This window comes from Cottoperca gobio, chromosome 5 (assembly GCF_900634415.1).
Source record: "Cottoperca gobio chromosome 5, fCotGob3.1, whole genome shotgun sequence".
NCBI classification, from domain to species: domain Eukaryota; kingdom Metazoa; phylum Chordata; class Actinopteri; order Perciformes; family Bovichtidae; genus Cottoperca; species Cottoperca gobio.
Window position 1 is genome coordinate 7772613 of NC_041359.1, and position 14742 is coordinate 7787354.

The 14742-nt window shown below is 39.0% G+C and overlaps 1 non-coding gene across 1 annotated transcript; it reads right to left on the minus strand.

Moving 5' to 3' along the window:
• Positions 1-11185: 11185 nt before the first annotated feature.
• trnaf-gaa (transfer RNA phenylalanine (anticodon GAA)) lies at positions 11186-11258 on the minus strand. Its single transcript has one exon. It is a non-coding gene; the product is annotated as a tRNA-Phe (tRNA).
• Positions 11259-14742: the final 3484 nt, after the last annotated feature.

Here is a 14742-nt window from a genome sequence, read left to right on the forward strand (position 1 = left end):
ACATCTCAACCATTTTAAGCCCATATGGTGGAAGAGAAAATACCAATTTAAATGCTTTGTAGTAAGAACAGGCAAACGAAATGAACATCAGTCTGAGGCCAAAATGTAGTTGACTGATTGATTAGTCGATCAACAAACAACTATTAAGTGATTGGACAAAACTAAATACTGTATTTTAAGACGTCAGCTTGGGTTCTAAAATATTTTCATTGACATTTTTTGTTTTTTCTGGCATTTTATCGAAAAACATCAAAACATGATAAATTAAATAAATAATTGGAAGATGAATCAATACAATAAGTATTAGATGCAGCCCAACACAGCTGTAACACCAGGTACTGAGCAATCAAGGTTAAGTGACGCTGATACTAGTAATGTTAAAGAAACAGTCTCAGGAAGGTCAAAGCCATAAATGACAAACGACGATACAACCAAAGACAACCTGCCTAATGATTCAACAGCCACAAATGGAAGACACTTAAACATTAATACAAACATAATGTAAGCATGTGACTGCAAACATTACCAGTCATTCCTCAATAACCACAGTAAGAACCCTTAACGTAAGCTAACATATTTTTGTGGCTCACTATCTTACTGCCCTAATTCTAATGTTATACAAATAACTGTTGAGTTAGTTAGCTTAAGGTATCTAACACCAGATGGCTAGTTTGTGTGAGCCAGGCTCCAGACAGATATCAATGGACAAATGCTTTGGGAAACACTCACTCCTTCCAGTAGGTTTAGCAGTGTGTGTGTGTGTGTGTGTGTGTGTGTGTGTGTGTGTGTGTGTGTGTGTGTGTGCTTTCTAGGACCCAACCCTACATTCATTATTTGTCATCTCCGTTTCTCTCCTAAATGTATTATGGAGCTTATATTTTAAATTCCCTCATTTACTAGGCCTTCGACGGATGGTGGGAGAACCACAGACGCACCACCCGTGTGAGATAAAACACACACATCCTCAAACACACTGACAACGACTACACATTCGCACCAGAAGAGGAAAGGACCAGCATGGCAAACACAACAATATAGTCACTGAAAAGTGTGACTGCTCTGCTGACACATGTTGGCATGGCGCATTAGGTAACAAGCATACCCTCCGTCATTAACCCTTGCGACATGTGTGAGTCAAGGGGGAAAGGGTATGAAATGTTGAAGCACGTGATGTGAAAGTGAATGTGAAGCGTGTGAGTTTTCAGACTGTGCACATGGTAGCGTCAATCTCCAGTAGAGGATGTCAGTGATCTTCAAAATCCCTGTGACCTCCAGGTTTACATTGAGTGTTAGAAGCAGAGAACAGAGGATGTGAAGATTTAACAAATCTTGAAAACAAGTGAAGAGTTAATTTGCAAAAACAGATAAAAGTTTAATTGACATTAACCTTGAGTGCACAATAAAAACTTTTAAAAGAATTAGGTCAATTAAAAAATGTAGGTATCATCACAACCTAACACTAGTGTGATTGACATTCCCTGGATTACACATAAAAACAAAGACATCGATTCTTGCACAGTGTAGTCATACTTTTTTCTATTACTTTTTATAGTAATTCCTAGTAACATTTTACAATGAATTTACCAGAGCAGAGAGTCAGACAATTCATTTGAATTTTTTCAAGAACTAGAGGTTTAGCCCCATTGCTTCAGTAAAGAGAACAACGATTGCAAACTTTCTCAATTGCAGCTTTGATTTAATGACGTAAATCAGCAGCCACGCATTTGCAAAAGTCAGCGCAGTTCAGAGAAAGAACAACACAGAATCTGAACAACAGCATCTACGCAGATTACACAGAGAAACAAGCCTCCCCACTGTATTTGGAGCTTGTTCATGGAACAGTGAGTGGGTTCGTTACTTTCTACTCAGTCAGTCTGAGAAGACAATAGTTCCTTTTTGTCTATAAGGACAAAAGCGAGGTCATACTCTGTTCCCTTAGACAACCTCCCCTTGTCGCATTTGGACTTTTTATGCATCGTGGTGGATTATGTCACAGGAGCTCCACAGCAAGACCATCTTAGAAATACTACTTATTTTCTGTAGCTCAAATCTCTCCAATTTAGGGACACGTATTCTCTTACGTTGTATAGTTTGACTGTTATGCACCACAGCATCAAAGCAAATTTCTTGAATATGAAAACCTACTCAACAATAAACCTCTTTCTGAATCTGATCACATCAAAACAAAGTTGAGCCAAATTAATTTGCAGGTTACATAGGAAATGTAATGTATTACTCTTGTGTTTATAAAAAAGGGCTTTAAGCAACCGGGTGTGACTTGAAATACACAAGAGACTTACATTATAAACCAGGGTCATCCCATCAAACACACACATTAAAAAATAAAACATTACTGTTACTGCATTAACACATGTATGTCATGTTTATGTAGCTGTGGGAGGGTTTTGGAGGAAAGAAATCAAACATCCTAAATTAAAGTCACATAATGAATCATATTCTTACTGCAACTCATTTCCTCCCCTGCAGGTAACTGTAGCTATTACAGCTAGCTAGTCTATTGGAAGGTCAGCCTGCATCTTGCCATTCAATGGCAAACACATATTACTTTTACAATACTACAAATACAATACTACAATTTGAATTTCACACACATACATACATAAACACACACACACAAGTTTGGTAACTTAAAGATTATGACAGTGGCTTTTTTTGTAAAAAGGAAACTCAGTGCTATCACCTTCACCATAACTACTTTACCCACTTACTATCGCTGCTTTTCATGGAGCATAAGCTGTTGACCACAGTTGCCAGTCTCCTGTCATAACAACTTTATAAGGTCAGAATATGTCAATTATGTGTTCAATTATTTGTGTGCTTGTTCTGGTTGCCTCAAGTAATAAAAACAATAGTTAATGCACATTTAAAACGTATTTGCCAGTATCAAGTATCATCTACACCAGGGGTCACTAACTGGCGGACCGCAGTCCGAGTCCGGACCCAGACACCGACCTATCCGGACCCGGACCTATAATCAATAAATTATTAAGGGATTTTCAATTTTGACGGGACGCTTCTATTTTAACCGGCGCAGCTTTTCTCGTTTTTACGGCACTGGTATAGCGGTTCAGGAAACTCACAGACCAATTACATGCGAGTTAAGCCATCCCACGTGCCAATCAACGCAGCCAATCAAATCTGTGCATTCCAGGCGGGAAACATTGCGACTCTGAATACAGACAGATGAGAGGCGCGTGACAGACTGAAAGACGAGTTAGCGATACAGCGAGAGAAGACGGAGAAAGGGAGAGAAACACAGACGAAGAGACGAGTGAGCGGCAGACAGGGAGAGAAGAATAACTACTCATGGCGCTCTCCAAGAAGAGAGAAGTCAACAGAGCTTTCAACCCAGAATGGACTCATTCATGTTCATCCTTCCCACTGGAGCACAACACCAGCGTCTCATATGCTCAGAGACCGTGGTGCTCATTAACAGTGGTGATGTGAAACAACACTATGAGGCAAAGCACAACGTTTTTGACCAAACATACCCACTCAAGTCTGAACTGAGGGCACAGAAAATAAGCACTCAGAGCCCAATGTGATTTTGATTTGTGACAAAATAGAGCAAATAGGCCACCTGTCAGCATCATCAGCCAGAGAGAACAGTTTAACCCAGGATGTGTTAGCCTGGGTTAAACTGTTCAATTGTTAAGATGTGTTGAGACTGATTTATTCTAACATTGGTTGTGACAGGTAAAGAAAAAGGGAAACTCAAGCTGCTGCTACACTTTATTTTATTGTTCTAAGATTAAGCACTTTATTTTAAGATGCACAATTTTTCAAAATCTATTTTATTTATTTTCTCAATTTTATTTTTAAATGCAGCCCGAGAAGAACATTATAGATCTTGTGCATGTAATGTCACGCTTATGTCCCAACCCGTAAATCAGCTATGTTGGTTGGATTACACAACCAAGACTGCGGCCGTTCACGTGTGAGTTGCTGCAACGCTTCATATTTGTTTTTGTATTTAAACGTCTAAGATTGAAAGAAAATGGCAATCATGTGCGCAGTGTATAATTGTGGTAATAACGCTACTCGTGACCCAGAGAAACGGTTCTTTAGATTTCCTAAAATCATCAAAAACAACGATCCACAAGAGAGGGATGAATTGCTGAATACCGAACGCAGTAAACTGTGGTTTAGCAACATAACTCGTAAGGATTTAACAGAAGGAAAAGCACAATTCACCCGTGTGTGTGGCGTCCACTTTATTTCTGGTAAGAGCTCATGCTAAAGCTATGTTTTCAATGTTTACGTTAAACATTTGTGCTTATGATATTCCCGGAACACTGTAAGACCTCACCTCACTCACAAACCACGGCTTGAGCGGTGAATCTCGAGCTCTTTGCGAGTGATTTACACGGGCATGGACGAGCACCCTGTTATATTTCACTGGTTTGGTAAGAAGACTACCAACCCAGCCAGAAACGAAGAAATTATAATTCTTGTATGCCTTCATTTGTGCGTTGGTTGCCCACGACGTCTGTAGCACAAGGTAGTTCACAATATCCGGATATTCAATCGGCGGTAATGACCATTGTTGATTTGTTATCCAACCAACATGGAGTCGCACGCATACGTCAGTTTTGTCACGTGTTTGCACACTACCTATACATAGCTACAGTATTATATATATATGTATATATGTATATATATATATATATATATATATATATATATATATATATATATATATATATATAGTCTCAAAACGTTGTGCTTTGCCTCATAGTGGCGTTTCACATCACCACTTCTAATGAGCACCACGGTCTCTGAGCATATGAGACACATGGTGTTGTGCTCCAGTGGGAAGGATGAACATGAATGAGTCCATTCCTGGGTTGAAAGCTCTGTTGACTTCTCTCTGCTTGGAGAGCGCCATGAGTAGTTATTGTTCTCTTCCTGTCTGCCGCTCACTCGTCTCTTCGTCTGTGTTTCTCTCCCTTTCTCCGTCTTCTCTCGCTGTATCGCTAACTCGTTTTTCAGTCTGTCACGCGCCTCTCATCTGTCTGTATTCAGAGTCGCAATGTTTCCCGCCTGGAATGCACAGATTTGATTGGCTGCGTTGATTGGCACGTGGGATGGCTTAACTCGCATGTAATTGGTCTGTGAGTTTCCTGAACCGCTATACCAGTGCCGTAAAAACGAGAAAAGCTGCGCCGGTTAAAATAGAAGCGTCCCGTCAAAATTGAAAATCCCTCAATAATTTATTGATTATAGGTCCGGGTCCGGATAGGTCGGTGTCTGGGTCCGGACTCGGACTGCGGTCCGCCAGTTAGTGACCCCTGGTGTAGATGATACTTGATACTGGCAAATACGTTTTAAATGTGCATTAACTATTGTTTTTATTACTTGAGGCAACCAGAACAAGCGCACAAATAATTGAACACATAATTGACATATTCTGACCTTATAAAGTTGTTATGACAGGAGACTGGCAACTGTGGTCAACAGCTTATGCTCCATGAAAAGCAGCGATAGTAAGTAGGTAAAGTAGTTATGGTGAAGGTGATAGCACTGAGTTTCCTTTTTACACATTTAGCAGACATAGAGCAATGTTAGCATTAATTTAGAGTCATGATACTAGCTAACCGGCAAATACAAGTTCAATATTCACTCTCCTCCCTGCTCTGTTCTCGTCTCCACCAACGCCTGAGTGAAATATCTGACTCTTAGGCTGCTAAATGCTCCACTATTTGCACCAGCAGGTCCCTAACTGTCTGTCTGCTGTTTGCTGCTGCGACAACAACAACAAAAACAGTTCAAGGAGTGTTTTACATGCACTGGCCTTCCACACCAGTTAATCCACTAATGTGCTTTGATAAAAGCCACTGTCATAATCTTTAAATATGTATGTATATATATATGTATGTATATATATATATATATGTATATATATGTATATATATATATATATATATATATATATATATATATATATATATATATATATATATATATATATATATATATATATATATAATTTTAGTTGAATACCCCTGATCTACACACTATCATTGCAACGGTATACCTCACAACATTGTTTATCTTATAATAATATAATAATCTTGTATAATATGAACAGTATTTATAAAGTTAGAGGCAAGTCCATATTGTCAACAACTCTACTACTTAGAGCTCAAGCTGTTATGCAAGGACTATAGAAACAGGTTTGGTGGGTAGAAGTTATGCAAGCTTCCAAGCAATGCCAAATGAACGTCTATGGGAGCTGCTTGGATGTGGAACTATACTGAACAGAGTTTTGATTAATTAGAGCCAAAACATCCTCTCCCTGCAACCATGGCTGTCTGGACTGTTGACTGTTCTTCACCTGCAAATTGCATTTAACCACCTCATTTAACTGGCTTAGAGCTTGGCTGGCATCTTCAGGCATTCTTTGTAGGTCTCCAAGAGCAGTGGGAACAAAGCCACCAGGAAACCAAACTACAGAAGTGGAAACACCATCTAAAGAGAGGGGGAGAGAGAGAGAGAGAGAGAGAGAGAGAGAGAGAGAGAGAGAGAGAGAGAGAGAGAGAGAGAGAGAGAGAATATGATTCATTTGTAATCTCCGTTGACTGATGTGCTTTAATTAATAAGAGGTGCATTAAAGTACACACATTATAAGCCCGTCATCATGACCCTCAAATGCACAAAAAAGCAGGCATTCATGCAATGTTACATTACTGCATTGGAAACAACAACAATTTAGTTACATGGTATGTATGAAGGGTAGAAAGGTAGAAAAGTGCACCATTTACTAATTTTGAATACACCCTTTTTTAGCATAGCAGGTAAGTTGTATTACATATTATGAATTTGAATTAATGAATTAGTATTGTATTAAGCTGCATTAACAGGTAGGGTTAGCATAGGATATTCAAAGGTATACATTTATACAACCACCGGTCCGCGGACCGGTACCAGTCAGTGGGTCATTTGGTACCGGGCCGCACAGAAAGATTGAATAAAAAAATATTTTATTTTGAAAGAGGTTTTATTTTGAAAAATCACCAGATACATCTGTCTGTGCGTCTGTGTCTCTTGCGAATGCAAATATAAAATATTCGCATTTTATAAACACACAGCCTGAATCAGCAGCAGTGATGCTGGTGTTAGCTCTGCTATAACGTTAGCTCTACTGATGTTAGCTCTGCAGGTGTTAGCTCTGCTATAACATTAGCTCTGCTGGTGTTAGCTCTACTGATGTTAGCTCTACTGATGTTAGCTCTGCTATAACGTTAGCTCTGCTGGTGTTAGCTCTGATGGTGTTAGCTCTGCTGTTTGTTCTGCTGTTGTTCTGCTGGTGTTAGCTCTGTTGGCGATAGCTCTGCTGTTTGTTCTGCTGGTGTTAGCTCTACTGATGTTAGCTCTGCTGATGTTAGCTCTGCAGGTGTTAGCTCTGCTATAACATTAGCTCTGCTGGTGTTAGCTCTGCTGTTTGTTCTGCTGTTTGTTCTGCTGGTGTTAGCCCTGCTGGTGTCAGCTCTGCTGATGTTAGCTCTGCAGGTGATAGCTCTGCTACTACGAGCAGCCAGAGTGCAGCTCGTCTGCTGCTGGTCCAAGTCCCGACCAGAGTGTTAGTGTTTTAACCTCTTAGAAGGTGGGCGAATTTACCCAAAAATACCTACAAATGACATACCCACAGTAAATTGAAAGCTGCTCTTCAACCATTTGCACCAGCTATTATATTATAATATTTATTAATAGATATTATTTTTATCTATTTATAAATAACTATTATATACCCATATTCCCTGTTAGTAGTAATCACACAGAGTAAGTGAAGTATAAATATCATTTTAATGTATTTTTTTCTGTACAATAAATAATAAATATTATTTTGAAAAAACAAACCAAGGGAAGTGACGCATCTAACGAAAGAGGCGCTCATTTTCTATACGATGCGCGCACCACCAGGACGCTGAGCTGGTCCAGGGTCAGTCTGTAACAAAAGAAGAGGGAGGGCACTTTCTTATCAAGTTGACACTCATTGGCTCATGAAGATTGTAAAAAACCCATTGAAGCTCCAATTGGCTCAAATGAAGTGTCAATCTAAAACCAGGAGTGTCTGAACCTTGATGAGCGCACAAGATATTAACTTATGACTGTTTATGATCACACAATGTAAAAATCGATCAGCTGATTTCACAGATTGCAACACCTGTTCATGGACTTTTATCGATGTGACGATGTTCACAGTGGATATCTTTTTACCAGAAACAAATGTGTGGACATCTGGCAATGCCTTATGAGCGTCTTTTTCAAAATATTGCTGAAAAGAGGATATTTATGAGGCTTTATAGGTAAGTGGGCTCAAAGTTATGATTTTGATTTTGAGTGTACTTGCTAGTTTGAGGAGCTGATTGTACCGCTGTTGTGATTTTCAAATCCATATTAAAATAGACGAGATTCTAAGCTTTCCAAAAATAAAAATTCAGAATTAAAAAATGTACATGTGCGCAATAAAACACTGCTGGCGGGCCGCACATGGTAAGAGGTTTTAACATTAATTCAGATTAGTTTTTATTCATGGTGTATCTTTGGAATAACATTAATGCTTCCGAACAGTGGTGGCTGAGGGGGACGGCACTTGTTTTTGTTTTTCAAGCAGCACTTTATCGCTGAGCAAAATAAAAATAAAAGTCTAAAAACACACAATGTTAACTTTATTCAAACGCACTCGACTTGTCCTTTCAGCTCGTGTAGTTCGGCATCTTTCGTGCTGTAATGCAGCTCGAGAGCCTTTTCCATGACCGCAAACGCGTCCACACAAAAACTGGCCTTTTACTTCCACAAACAAATAATCGTTCGTCCATTTCTCCTAGAACATTCCGCATCCACCTTTCTCTTTGTTACACTCGCCATGCTGCGTTCGCTGATGTCAATGACCGTCTCGTTTAATATTGAATTTTTTTACATGACGTGACCACGTGATGACACGTTCCGCTCGTGTTGTGTTCGAGGACTCTGACCTTGGCTAGGAAAAACAGTCAGTCGCCGGTTATATTCTATATCTGACTAGATTTGGATACATTTTTTGGGAGTAGATTTTTTGCGAGTGTTTATGAATTACCTCGCGGGCCGTACACACAAACGCCCCCCCAAAGACACGTGAACGTCCCCCTTTCTAAAACATTGTTTCCAGCGCCCCCCGACATCCTCTGAACGCCACCCCCGTTGAGAACCCCTGATTTACGCAACCCTGCAGCTCACCAGAACATTTTGCACCTTTCTATCCCGTCCTGCCAATCTCTCGCATTGTTAGTTCACTGAACCACTTTCTGTCCGTTCATTATCAATGCACTGCTGATCAGCACATCACCCACAGAGAGCCGGTTGGCCATTCATTCAGATTTCTATGGGAATGACGCAAATCCCTGATCTGTTCGGTGCTCCGTGGCCCGGACCTGCGCTCTTGCACTGAGTCTCTTTTGCTTCTCACAATCCTCGTCCGGCACAGACAGGTTACAGCTAAGAGACGGCCAGAACGTCCAAGTGTACCAAATGAGGTCCCATAAACCTGCTGCAGTCTGCTGGGGCTCTCTTGGCATAATCTGATGTCTGATGTGACCTGAAGTATGTGACGCAAGTGCTGTTTTGTTACATAATTGCTGATATTATACTAACATAAATATCCTTATTATTACTGCTGTAACTTTATACAAATCACGTCCATGTACATACATAAGAAAGGAAAAATAATTCACTTTTAATGGACTGGCTCCATCCCAGAGGGTCTGGAGGCGGCTCAAGGTAATGACACCCATGAGAATAAAAAACGTACAGTAATACAGCAAAAAGGAAAAAGAGAGGGTCAAACCTGCTAGCTCTCCGTGGCTGCATTGAACTCCTGAAAAAACACAAGTTGCCATTACTTTTACTAATATCAGAGGTGGAAAATAACAAACACATTTTACTAAAATACTGTTCTTAAGAACAATTTTGAGGTACTTGTCCACTCCACAATATCTCAGAGGGAAATATTGTAATTGTTTGTGCACTATGTTTATTTGATACATTTAGTTACTAGTTACTAGTATGTGTGTGCCTTACTATGTTTTTTTTTTCATCACTTTTGCTTCTTTTTATTTTAATAATAATTTAATTTATTCAATCCTCAATATTATTTCCCCCTGTCCTCCTCGAACATACCTGCATATTCATCTTATACACAACACACTGGTATACATGCACAGAAATATGTGTAAATACAAAAAGAAAGTGTTTTGTCTTATGGTCTTGTTTTTCTTTGTCATTAAGATTGTGGGTCTTTGTCTGGTTGATGTGGAAATCGAAATACAATCTTTTTAAAAGGTTGCGACATGTGTGTAAGCTGTGTAAACACTATATGTAGTAACAAAAACAACTACAAATGTGTACCAAATTCAAATCATAACCTCTGTTTGTTACATCTCACTTGGTTGTGTTAGTGTTTGTTTTGTCTCACCTATTTCTGTCTAATTTTATATGTTTTTGTACTATGTCCCATAACACACTTAAAAGAAAAATACACCTACACATACAAAGTATTTTTTTTTATCAAAGTCCTAAAGTTGTGCCATTTGCAATGCAAATAAACTCTCTCCCCATGGATACTTGTCTCTACTGTACAACAATGTGAAAGTAAAGTATCAAAACGCTAAAAATACATTTGTTCTTTTGCCAATCTTACAGTAGTGTGTAGTATCAATCTAAGTGCAAGCAACCGCCTTTCCAGGGTAACTGAGCTACTTCTGCTTGCCCAGTGTATGCAGATGCAATAATCCATCAGTACTTCCTTTTTAGTGTGGTTGTAATGTTCACAGTCTCTGATATGAGCCTAAAACTATGAGTCGTGCCATCTACTGGCTGTTAAATGTACTACTGCTGAGTGTTAATTGTTAATATCCTCCAAAATACTTTGTCTTGAGAAAAATAATTATTGCCGTAATAAATCAATAAGCTATTCAAACTCTTTTAAAGCAATAGTATTTTCAAGCAGTTTGATTCAAATAATGTCTTGTGTCTTTTTCAATCCTAAACATAATGAATTCTGCAAATCATTGAGGCTAAGCACCAGAAGTTTGTTAACTTTACGCTTCAGCACTTTCTGTCTGTTTTGAGTCCCAAAACCAACCACATTTCATTCTTCCTGTGACCTCAAAATGTTCCTTTCGTCTGCCGAAACCAGGGATCGAACCAGGGACCTTTAGATCTTCAGTCTAACGCTCTCCCAACTGAGCTATTTCGGCATCTAAAGAGTGCCACTTACCTATGCAATTTGTGAGTGTACCCGCCAGAGGTCGGTCTAGCATAGGATATCTGTTGGCCTACCACACGCACTATTGACAGATAAACCGGTGAAAGACGTTTTGATTATTTCCCCTCATTATTAATAACTAGCGAACCTACTTGAAGCTTTGTAATCCTACATTTGAAGAAACAATTAACCTCTGATATGTGTGGCTATGCTTTTGTTGTTATTTTATTGTGGTGTTATATGCTGATAGTAGACCTAGGCTACTATACACTGTTCATGTTAAAATTATGGCTGTTTTACAAACCCATACTACCCATTCACCCATACAAATTTGCACACATGCATCATCTTATTGTTTCATCCTGGCTTTCATGAGGAGTATTTCAAATGCAACCTCTGAGTAATACAGAGGCCAGTGCACTGCACACAAAGTCAGACATGATGCTGTTGAAATCTTGTTTAAAGTTTGAGTAAACTTGGCTAAAGTGCTGTAAACATTTTCAGAGAAGAGGAAAGCAGTCATTGTTCATATGATACGCACCAGTTTCATTACTGTTTCAACACTATACACAGCTACAGATTTATAATCCAATAGCGCAAGGAACAACAGCATTGGTTTAAAATAGATCCTGTGTAGTAATAATAATAATAATAGTATTCCTGAGAATATTTACCATACTTATTTTGAAGTAAAGTGTTTAAATTTGCTCCAACAATGTGTGGTTGTTTGGAAGAGCACTGAGTGTCAGATGAGCAGCAGGATCTGCCCAGTGGCCCTTCAGCCAATGCACCATCATATGAGCTCATAATGCACAGTGCTCTACATTATCATCACGCTGGCTGCCTCACTGCAGGGTTTCCCCACTTCCCCACTTCCCCACACAAGGTATTTTTTTTCCAAAATGTGTTTATAATATGTTTACATACTTACATTTGATCTTATTCATATATTGATTCACAACTCTTAGATTTTAGCCAAATATTAAACAAAAAAAAGGATAGTTTGTTTTGTTTTTTGAGGACCTATATTATATATGGAATTACAACGATCATAAACCCTGCATCATCTTCTTAACAGATGTTTTCTATTCTCAGGTCTTCACTCACTTCCAGTTTTGGACACCTGTTGGAGTTTTGCTCTTGTGTATGGAAGTGAGTTTCTGCCTTGAAGCATTTTTGCTTAAAAAATCAGTTCTTAAAACTCCTGTAAAACCTTCAAGCAAATAACTCACATGTACTCTACCAGCATATATATATTTGCTTGCCTGTACCTTCTCACACTTCAGCATTGATGTCTGAAGGTGATGCCTTGGAACTGGAATGTTTTTATTTATAGCTGGCCCACTTCCTGCCAAAACCCAAGATAGAACCAGAGACCTTTGGATTTTCATTCAATCTAGCCCAACTGAGCTATTTCGGCTTTCAAAGGTATTAGGTGCAATAAATCAAATCAAATCAAATTTATTTGTATAGCCCAATATCACAAATTATACATTTGTCTCAGTGGGCTTTACAGACTGTACAGGATACAACACCCTCTGTCTTTAGACCCTCGCATCGCACAAGGAAAAACTTCCTAAAAGAAACCCCAAAATTAAAGGGGGAAAAATGGAAGAAACCTCAGGGAGAGCAACTGAGGAGGGATCCCTATCGTATCGTATGTACAGGATAAACAACATAGTACAAATACAACATTTGACAGAAATTATGTTGTGTTGAAAAAAAAGAAAGTATGGATGAATCCAGGAAAATGTCAAAAAGGCTTCCCGGTGTCCAGCAGGACCAGGGCAGCAGGCGCAGCCACGATTCCTGATCCTGACGTTATCTTTATCAGTGGCATCCTGCCACATGAGACACAGAAACTCTGGGATGATACCCCGGATGATGAGTTAGTAACATACATTTACATAACTGCATACAGATAGAGAGGGAGAAGAAGAGAGGGAGGGGAGGAGAGAGGAAGAGAAGGAAGAGAGCAGGGAGGTGTCCCCCGGCAGTCTAAGCCTATAGCAGCATAACTAGGGGCTGATCCAGGGCAAACCTGAGCCAGCCCTAACTATAAGCTTTATCAAAAAGGAAAGTCTTTAGCCTACTCTTAAATGTGGATGTGCAATATTGTTGAATGACTGCAGAGGTCGCACTTGAATTGTACTGTGACTACAATGAATGTCTGAGTCAATCTAACGGGTCATTTCATGACAATTGTGGGGCGTTGAATATCATTTGATTTTAACCAAAATTAGGCTATATTAAAATGCAAAAATCATCAAAAGTATCAGCAGTGTCCTGATTGTTCTCGCTCGTATTTACAGTAAGTGCTGCTGAATTACTTTGCCCTGCAGGCTTCATCCCACATGGATGACCTTCTTTTTCCCATACTGCAGAGGTCTGTATCACCTCCTTCCCACACAACACAAAGCCCACGCAAAATTTTCAAACAGCATGCTGGCAGCTTTTCAACTAATGCGTACAGTATAGCTCACTGGGAGGAACATGACATGAACACTGCCAGGTACTGAGGGTGCTCAGTGCCTACTGAGGGCACCCAGCGTGAACATGCATGCACCCACTTGATACAGTAAAGGATGGTTTCTCATCAGAAAGCCAGTTCAACAGTGAAGTTTGATTTTACCATGCCAACAGTGACAAGACAATGCGAAAATGAACACATACAAATTGCACCACCTACTCACTACATTATTGGCTGCTTTCTGGTTGTTGTAAGTGCTCACATATCATATGCAATATAATGACATGCCTATTCATCACAGACCACAGATAGCAGCGCAAGAAATGCTAAACCGAAGTATATGTTAATTTATTGCAACAATGTATGCCCACGTCCAGGAGGACTTGATGTTCTTCAGCACATGTTCTTCATGTGGGTCCCTTCTGGTACAGAGGGAAAAATCATGTTAGCTTTATGGACAGTGATGTACATATTCCTCATGCTGTTCCCCCCACAGCAGGTTTTTTGTAAGTTAAAGAGGGAAAATGCAGTCATCACAGCTACAGCCGAGACCAGGGCTTTTTAGAAATAAAAATTGTGAGTATTGTATACTTTGTATTTTTCAGCACCTTATGTACAGTACCTCTTTGGCATTCAACAATCATAGCAGACAGCATACCTGAATTCACAAAGACATGAGCACACAGAACAAAAGCAGAAAATCCAGACATCAGTATTTCACATTTATTGATATAATTCAACATGGCATGATGATACATTCACATAAAAACAACACCATGAAGAAAACCTATAAAGATAGCATATTCTTGGTACAGTATAATATAATTATTTTTCATGTGTCTAGATTCAAACACGCATCTATCGTGTGTGTGTGTATATATATATATATATATATATATATATATACACATCCATATATATATATATATATATATACATCCATATATATATATATATATATATACACATCCATATATATATATATATATATATATATATATATATA